Source organism: Lissotriton helveticus, chromosome 3_1, assembly GCF_964261635.1.
Source record: "Lissotriton helveticus chromosome 3_1, aLisHel1.1, whole genome shotgun sequence".
In the NCBI taxonomy this organism is placed as follows: domain Eukaryota; kingdom Metazoa; phylum Chordata; class Amphibia; order Caudata; family Salamandridae; genus Lissotriton; species Lissotriton helveticus.
The window spans coordinates 1,232,598,268-1,232,606,476 of NC_136061.1; the positions used below are offsets into that span (position 1 = coordinate 1,232,598,268).

Below are 8,209 nucleotides of genomic sequence, written 5' to 3' on the forward strand. Positions count from 1 at the left end.
ACTGAACGGATTTACACCAAATAAGGCACGAGTCTGAACTGAGGACTACCTCTTTGCCAAATTTGGTGTAATTCCGTTCAGTTGTTCGGGCTGTAGCTGTGGCTAACCGTCCTATGGGAAATTGAATAGGGAAAACATGTTTTGGTTCCCCCATTTTTTCTCGGCCCCCGCTTGACCAATCACCCCCAAACTTTCAGGGAAGGAGCAGAACTGAGCCGGCCATAAGTTTTGAAAATGTCAAGAAGATTCATCAATCGGTGCCAAAGTTCTTGGCAATAGAATGTTGCGGATTTACTATGCATAATAGGTCCTAACTATAACTACCTACTGGAGACCGCCAGTAGGTAATATATATATATATATATATATATATATATATATATATATATATATATATATATCAATTTAGCAGGGAAGAATGCCAAACCGACGAGTTAGTTAATCACCTGTAACACGGGTTTTGTTTTCCATGTATTTATTGCAATTGTCCCGCTATAACAAATAAGGTGTTTGTGCTGTCGGAGGTGAGAGTGAGCACTGACTACTTAACCAAATATGTGATCTTGATCACACTATTTAAATGGAGTAAGACCAAATTAAAGATGAAAAAATTCAATTTTTATATTGGAAAACTTTTCTACCTTTTTTTGTAATGCATTGTGGCTTTGTTATCGCCATTGCACTGATTGTTTTGGTTGCTTATTCTATGTAACTCTTTTTGTACATCTCCCGTTATTAAAAAAAACAGAGCACTTTACAATGATGCGAAAACGGGCTGGCATGTTCATGCGATGATGATGATCTTAGGACACCTTTGAATTGATTATGAAATGTATTTGAATGCTGAGCAGCAAAAAGTATTGGTTTTATTAGTCTACATAAAAGTATACCAACCTGCTTGCTTCGCATTTTTACATTTATTTTTTATTTTACTCCTCCAGTTACTCTCTGAAAATGTTGAGCTACTCGCTCGACCCAGAGAAACCGACTAAATGTAGGTCAGATTCGCTTGTATGTCTCGTATTTGGTATTGTCATCCGTAGATGATGATTGAACAGTTGTATACACTGTAGGTGCTTGGGTGACCTGAATGTGTCCGGTTGTATTTCAGCTGGTCTACTGAGGCTTTGTGTTTTTTTTCTCCATTCTAAGATCAATAAAATGAGTACCATTACGTGCTTTGTGAAGAGACGAATCTTAACGTTCCCTACATAGGATTAATATTTGTGGGTTTTCTGTTTCCTTTGCAGCACGCAAGGGGTTCCAACCTGAGGGTCTATTTCAAGATACGTGACTTTTAGTCCCCAAATCTACATGTTTCACCTGGCGCCTTCACCATATATTAAGCATCAGGGGCTGTGGGATTCCAATTGCCTGATGCTTGGGACTTATTTTTTGTAGTCAGAAAACACGTTTTCATGTTTTATTTCTTTACTGGACCATTTGATTCTATTCAAAGTAGCCCCAACCCTCTGCAGCACAAACCTGTTGGCTGCCAGTTTATAATATCACATTATGAATCTGTGAAAGAGGATTGCATTGTCTGCCACCAAGGCAAAATATATATCCATATGTAGAAGTGTTAAATTCTTGCATATGATTCATTAAGTCAAACTCCTACACTAGTCAGACAGGCGCTCTTAAGGAAATTCTGTGAGCGTGGCTTTCAGTTGTGACAGGGAAGCCAATCGAAAAACGTGTACGATTTTAAACAATTTCATGCTACATATAATGCTCCTATATCGATCCATGCCAAAACATGAAAGCAAGATTGAAATTTTTCAGCTAAAAAATATTTTGCTAAACTATTGTGCAATTGAAAATACCGTTTTTGAAGGCATTATTTAGTAAATATATATTTTACACATGCTAATATTAAAATAAAAACAAAATGGAGAACCTGTTGTAGGCAAGAAAGAAAATATGGTCCCAATTCTTATAGAAAGTCACAAGTGCATTGTGTATGTCCTTGTATTAGTACACCTTTGCCATTTTCAGAAATTTCTTAGTGCTAGGAAGTGCGCCTGGAAACCTTACGCCTAGCAAACTCCATTTTCAAAGGAACAAATAGAAGTGCTTGTAATTGCTCATAAGAGCACCTGCTGAGCAACTGGAAAATTCACTTTCTCTACACCCCCTTTTTTCTTCACTATGAAAAAAAAGTTTGACTTCTGCCTTTGTCAGGAGTAAATTTCCAAATATTTTCCACTGGTGGGACGAAATTGTAGAGAAGTTGGTGACTGACCTTTAAACCAGTAAGTTTGGGGATGTGCATACAGAGGACGTTCCAACCCTGGAACAACCACTTCTGCCAGTTCCTGTATGTAGATTTGCGGGAAGGCCTTGCTCTGATACATTAAACTGGCATCATCACTGAGGTTATTATGACAGCATTCATATGAGAATGCTGTCATGTGTGGCATCACAGCATAAAATTCCACGCTTTTGCTGGCACACCAGCCAAACAGACCAATTCTGAATCTTTAGTTCTTATTTTCTCCACCCCCCCCCTTCCCCTAGATTATTTGAATGTCCATTTGGTGCTTTAGACTCAGTAATGCCAATCTCGATATTTCACTGTATTTTAACGATGCTGTGCTTCCTCTCGGACAGTTTCTTTCCATGAATTCTACTTTAATGCTTTGAAGCCAAAATTGTATTTGTTGGTTGTACGCCTGTTGTAGAGCTGCCTGCTTGATGGTTTAAAATCAACTTCCTAAATTGTTTATAAAATGAGTATTGTTGGCTAGAAAGTTGATTAAGTAGCAAAATGTCAGTCAGGTGCACTGTAAGTTTCTTACATTTGGATTACCATGAGGCCTGGATCATGTTCTTTTGTAGTGTTATGGTAAACTGGTTGCTGGTGCCCCTTTATTAGGTTTAACATCAAACAGTGCACTGCCTACCTATAGATTCCACTTTGAACATGCCCATTTTTAGGTCAAGCCTGGGCAGCGCATGCGCTGCTCTGTGAGGCATGCTGTATTGGAGTTTGGAATTGAAGCCACGCCACTCGCTGCCCATATTTGTCATTGTCTTGTGTCATTGTCCTTCGAAAATGCTGGCTTCTGATTTGTTATTACGCTTGTTAGTCCCTCCTTAGGATTGGTGTCAGTATAACGCATGGTATTACAACGCATGCATTTACATCGCATTTTTTACAACGCAACTGTTATTACAACGCGTTTTTTTACAACGCATGCTATTACATCGTAAAATAGTGTTACTGATTCAAAAGTACTGTTACAACGCATTTTATTACAACGCATACCATTACATATATATATTTTTTTTTTGTAAAATAAAATCTGTCACGGGATGCAGGGAAATTAGGGGTTTTGGGTGGGTAAGTGTTTTAAAAAACGGGTCATTAAACTATTATATTATTACGATTTTGGTTTATTTATTTAATAAATTAATACCCGAGTATTAAAAATTAATACATTTCAAAGCATACCATTACATATATATATTTTTTTTTTTGTAAAATAAAATCTGGCACGGGATGCAGGGAAATTAGGGGTTTTGGGTGGGTAAGTGTATTAAAAAACGGGTCATTAAACTACTATAATATTACGAATTCGGTTTATTTATTTAATAAATTAATACCCGAGTAATAAAAAACATATTTATTTATTTAATAAATTAATACGCGAGTATTAAAAAATAATATATTTCAAAGCATACTATTATATATATATATTTTTTTTTTGTAAAATAAAATCTGGCACGGGATGCAGGGAAATTAGGGGTTTTGGGTGGGTAAGTGTATTAAAAAACGGGTCATTAAACTACTATAATATTACGAATTCGGTTTATTTATTTAATAAATTAATACCCGAGTAATAAAAAACATATTTATTTATTTAATAAATTAATACGCGAGTATTAAAAAATAATATATTTCAAAGCATACTATTATATATATATTTTTTTTTTGTTGTAAAATAAAATCTGGCACGGGATGCAGGGAAATTAGGGGTTTTGGGTGGGTAAGTGTATTAAAAAACGGGTCATTAAACTACTATAATATTACGAAATCGTTTTATTTATTTAATAAATTAATACCTGAGTATTAAAAAACATATTTATTTATTTAATAAATTAATACCCAATTATAAAAAAATAATACTATTTAACATCGATTACTATAATGACACACAAAAAAATACATAAATTTTATTAAATAATAAGTAGAACGGCTTACATGGAAAATAGAGGTTAGGGGTGGCTAAATATATTTAAAAATGGGTTCAAAAATTATAATAATAACACGATACCGATTTAGACCATTAATAAATTAATACTCGATTACTTATAAAAATACTGTGTACCATGGAATTCTTTAACAACGCAAAATAATATATATATTTTAAGATTATAAAGGAGAAATAAGAGTTTCCAATACTCGATAGACAAAAATAATGACCTTACGAAGAAATGAACGCCATTTTAAACATTGCAATGAAAAATAATGTCCATCTACTATTTCAATGCCCTCCAATGTCAACAAGACATTCAAAATGGATGTTAAAACGGAACGAAAGTTTGTTGAGCTTACTTTTAAATAAAACAATTTAATTTATATGTTTCCTCATGAAATTATTCCCCAAATATTATGAAAGTAATCAATATAATTTACGAAAAATATAATGCTATTTAAGAAAAGTTATAAATAGACGTATCCCACCATTTTGAAAACAGTTGATTATCAACTTGCAGAGTAATCAGACGTGAAAACCTGACCCTCTGACCTCTTGAGATAAATATCAACGAAAGCGACCGTAGAAGCATTTCTATTTCATAGAACAGTAAGATATTTAAAACGATTTGGTAGACTATTTTAGGTTAACATATTATTAGCGTAATATTTCCTAAAACTGTTTAAATTTTGTATGAATTAATATAGTAGTATACATTAATTTAGTAACACTTAGAACCTAATATGTAAGGTTTATTCGTTTTTTTGTTAACATTGTGAATGGTAATAAGAGTTAAAAATTATTTTAAGAGAAATAAATGTATTTAATGAACGATAAACAAAATATATTTATTTCAACAATTTTAAATTATTTCGTGAAGTAATACATTTTTTAAAAATTTATTTATAGAAACGCCAACATTTCTAAACTAATGAGAAATGGCTTAAAAGTAATATTTCTTTATTCGTACATCCAAATTCATGGTAAACGATTTATTTGTAAATATTACATATATTTCAAAAGGGTAACATCTATTACAACGCAACTATTAATCCATTTCAAAAGTTTCCTGAAATATTATCTCAGCCAGACCTAACTGGAAAACAAAAATTGATATTTGCATTAAATAAAGAGGATTATTGTAAAATATTTTCCATATAATTGGAACATTAAATGTATATTAAAAAAATCGTTATCAAATAACTGCTTATATTAATATAAATGGTTTGTTAAAATTATTTTATTTAATCAAAAATAACATAGCACGTAAAAAAACGAACCGTGTATATACCCCCACTCAGATCAGTAAATAACCTGAAATACTAAAAATAAATATGATTAAACGATAAAGGAAATACAGTGTAAAAAGTTTGTATATATATATTAAAAAAAATAAGGTTCCATTCCATCCGAAAAAATTAAAAATCTAATACAAAATCGTACGATAATGTGCAGTAATATATTATTTTTTAATTTTTAAATGATTAAAAAACACCACATTTAAATTAAACTTGTAAAAATTGTATTTTTTTAAGCCAAACTGAAGAAGTTGCAAAAGTCCCAGAACGTCGAAAAATCAACCAAAATCGAGAATATTTTGAAGAATTTTTAAAATACAACCTTCAAAAAACCAAGGTAATTTCCATGAATATATATATTGCATTTACAGATGTCATAGTAAATAAAAAGCAATGTCGTAAAGATTATAAGTGCAGTATAATAATAACATTTACCATATTTCTAAAAATCCTTCAAAGTAAATTTTTTTCTCTACATATATATAGAGCAGCCAATAAAATAGTATAATTTCTAAGCATTGAACACCTTTTGTACTTGTTTTCTTCACAGCCTACCAGAAACCACTTCAACGCACACATCCGCAAAAAGACAGCCAACAGTTTTTCAAAAAAAACATTCCGAAACCCAAGGTAATTTTCCTAAATAAACACATCTGAGTATCATATTTCAGAGCAATTAAAAAACATTGTTAAACGCTTTATAAGTGCAGAATAATAACTAGTAAAATTATTTAATTACTATCCCAACTTTGTGAAAGTGCATGAGTAGGGAAAGTGCTTGATAGTGTCCAAGTGCCACTTACTATTCTAACTCCAGGTGAGTGCATATTCATAGAAAGTGCTGGTTAGTGAAAAAGTGCCAATTACTATTCCAACTCTGTGAAAGTGCATGTGTAGGGAAAGTGCTGGATAGTGTCCAAGTGCCACTTACTATTCTAACTCCAAATGAGTGCATATTCAGAGAAATTGCTGGTTATTGATAAAGTGGCAATTACTATTCCAATTCTGTGAAAGTGCATGAGTAGGGAAAGTGCTGGATAGTGTCCATGTGCCACTTACTATTCTAACTCCAGGTGAGTGCATATTCAGATAAAGTGCTGGTTAGTGAAAAAGTGCCAATTACTATTCCAACTCTGTGAAAGTGCATGAGTAGGGAAAGTGCTGGATAGTGTCCGAGTGCCATTTATTATTCTAACTCCAGGTAAGTGCCTATTCTGAAAAACTGCTGGATACTGAAAATGTACCCCTTACTATTCCTACTCTGTGCAAGTGCATGTGTCGGGAAAGTGCAGAATAGTTTTAAATTGCCTCTGACTATTTAAACACCACATCATTGCATATTGAAATAAAGTGCATTTTAATGATAACATGTATCATATTTATAAACATGCATAAAGGTAAATGATTTTTCTCCCACATATATATAGAAAAGCCAATAAAATAATACATTTTCTAAGCATTGAACACCTTTTCAACTTGTTTTTTTCACAGCCTACAAGAAACCACTGCAAGGCAGATATCCACAAAAAGCCAGTCTATTCCACAACTATATACAACAGTTTTTCGAATAGATTCTTCCGAAACCCAAGGTAATTTTCCTAAATAAACACATCTGAGTATCATATTTCAAAGCAATTAGAAATCATTGTGAAACACATTATAAGTGCAGAATAATAACTAGTAAAATAATTCTATTACTATTCCAACTCTGTGAAAGTGCAATAATATGGAAAGTGTTGGATAGTGTCCAAGTGCCACTTACTATTCTAACTCCAGGTGAGTGCATATTCAGATAAAGTGCTGGTTAGTGAAAAAGTGCCAATTACTATTCCAATTCTGTGAAAGTGCATGTGTAGGGAAAGTGCTGGATAGTGTCCAAGTGCCACTTACTATTCTAACTCCAGGTGAGTGCATATTCAGAAAAAGTGCTGGTTAGTGAAAAAGTGCCAATTACTATTCCAATTCTGTGAAAGTGCATGAGTAGGGAAAGTGCTGGATAGTGTCCAAGTGCCACTTACTATTCTAACTCCAGGTGAGTGCATATTCAGATAAAGTGCTGGTTAGTGAAAAAGTGCCAATTACTATTCCAACTCTGTGAAAGTGCATGAGTAGGGAAAGTGCTGGATAGTGTCCAAGTGCCACTTACTATTCTAACTCCAGGTGAGTGCATATTCAGATAAAGTGCTGGTTAGTGAAAAAGTGCCAATTACTATTCCAATTCTGTGAAAGTGCATGTGTAGGGAAAGTGCTGGATAGTTTCCAAGTGCCACTTACTATTCTAACTCCAGGTGAGTGCATATTCAGAAAAAGTGCTGGTTAGTGAAAAAGTGCCAATTACTATTCCAATTCTGTGAAAGTGCATGAGTAGGGAAAGTGCTGGATAGTGTCCAAGTGCCACTTACTATTCTAACTCCAGGTGAGTGCATATTCAGATAAAGTGCTGGTTAGTGAAAAAGTGCCAATTACTATTCCAACTCTGTGAAAGTGCATGAGTAGGGAAAGTGCTGGATAGTGTCCGAGTGCCATTTATTATTCTAACTCCAGGTAAGTGCCTATTCTGAAAAACTGCTGGATACTGAAAATGTACCCCTTACTATTCCTACTCTGTGCAAGTGCATGTGTCGGGAAAGTGCAGAATAGTTTTAAATTGCCTCTGACTATTTAAACACCACATCATTGCATATTGAAATAAAGTGCATTTTAATGATA

General features: G+C 33.3%; 1 non-coding gene across 1 annotated transcript; it reads left to right on the forward strand.

Moving 5' to 3' along the window:
• The first annotated feature begins 786 nt into the window (after positions 1-786).
• On the forward strand, positions 787-852 carry LOC144825810 (small nucleolar RNA SNORD58). The gene has a single exon (XR_013609587.1). It is a non-coding gene; the product is annotated as a small nucleolar RNA SNORD58 (small nucleolar RNA).
• Positions 853-8,209: the final 7,357 nt, after the last annotated feature.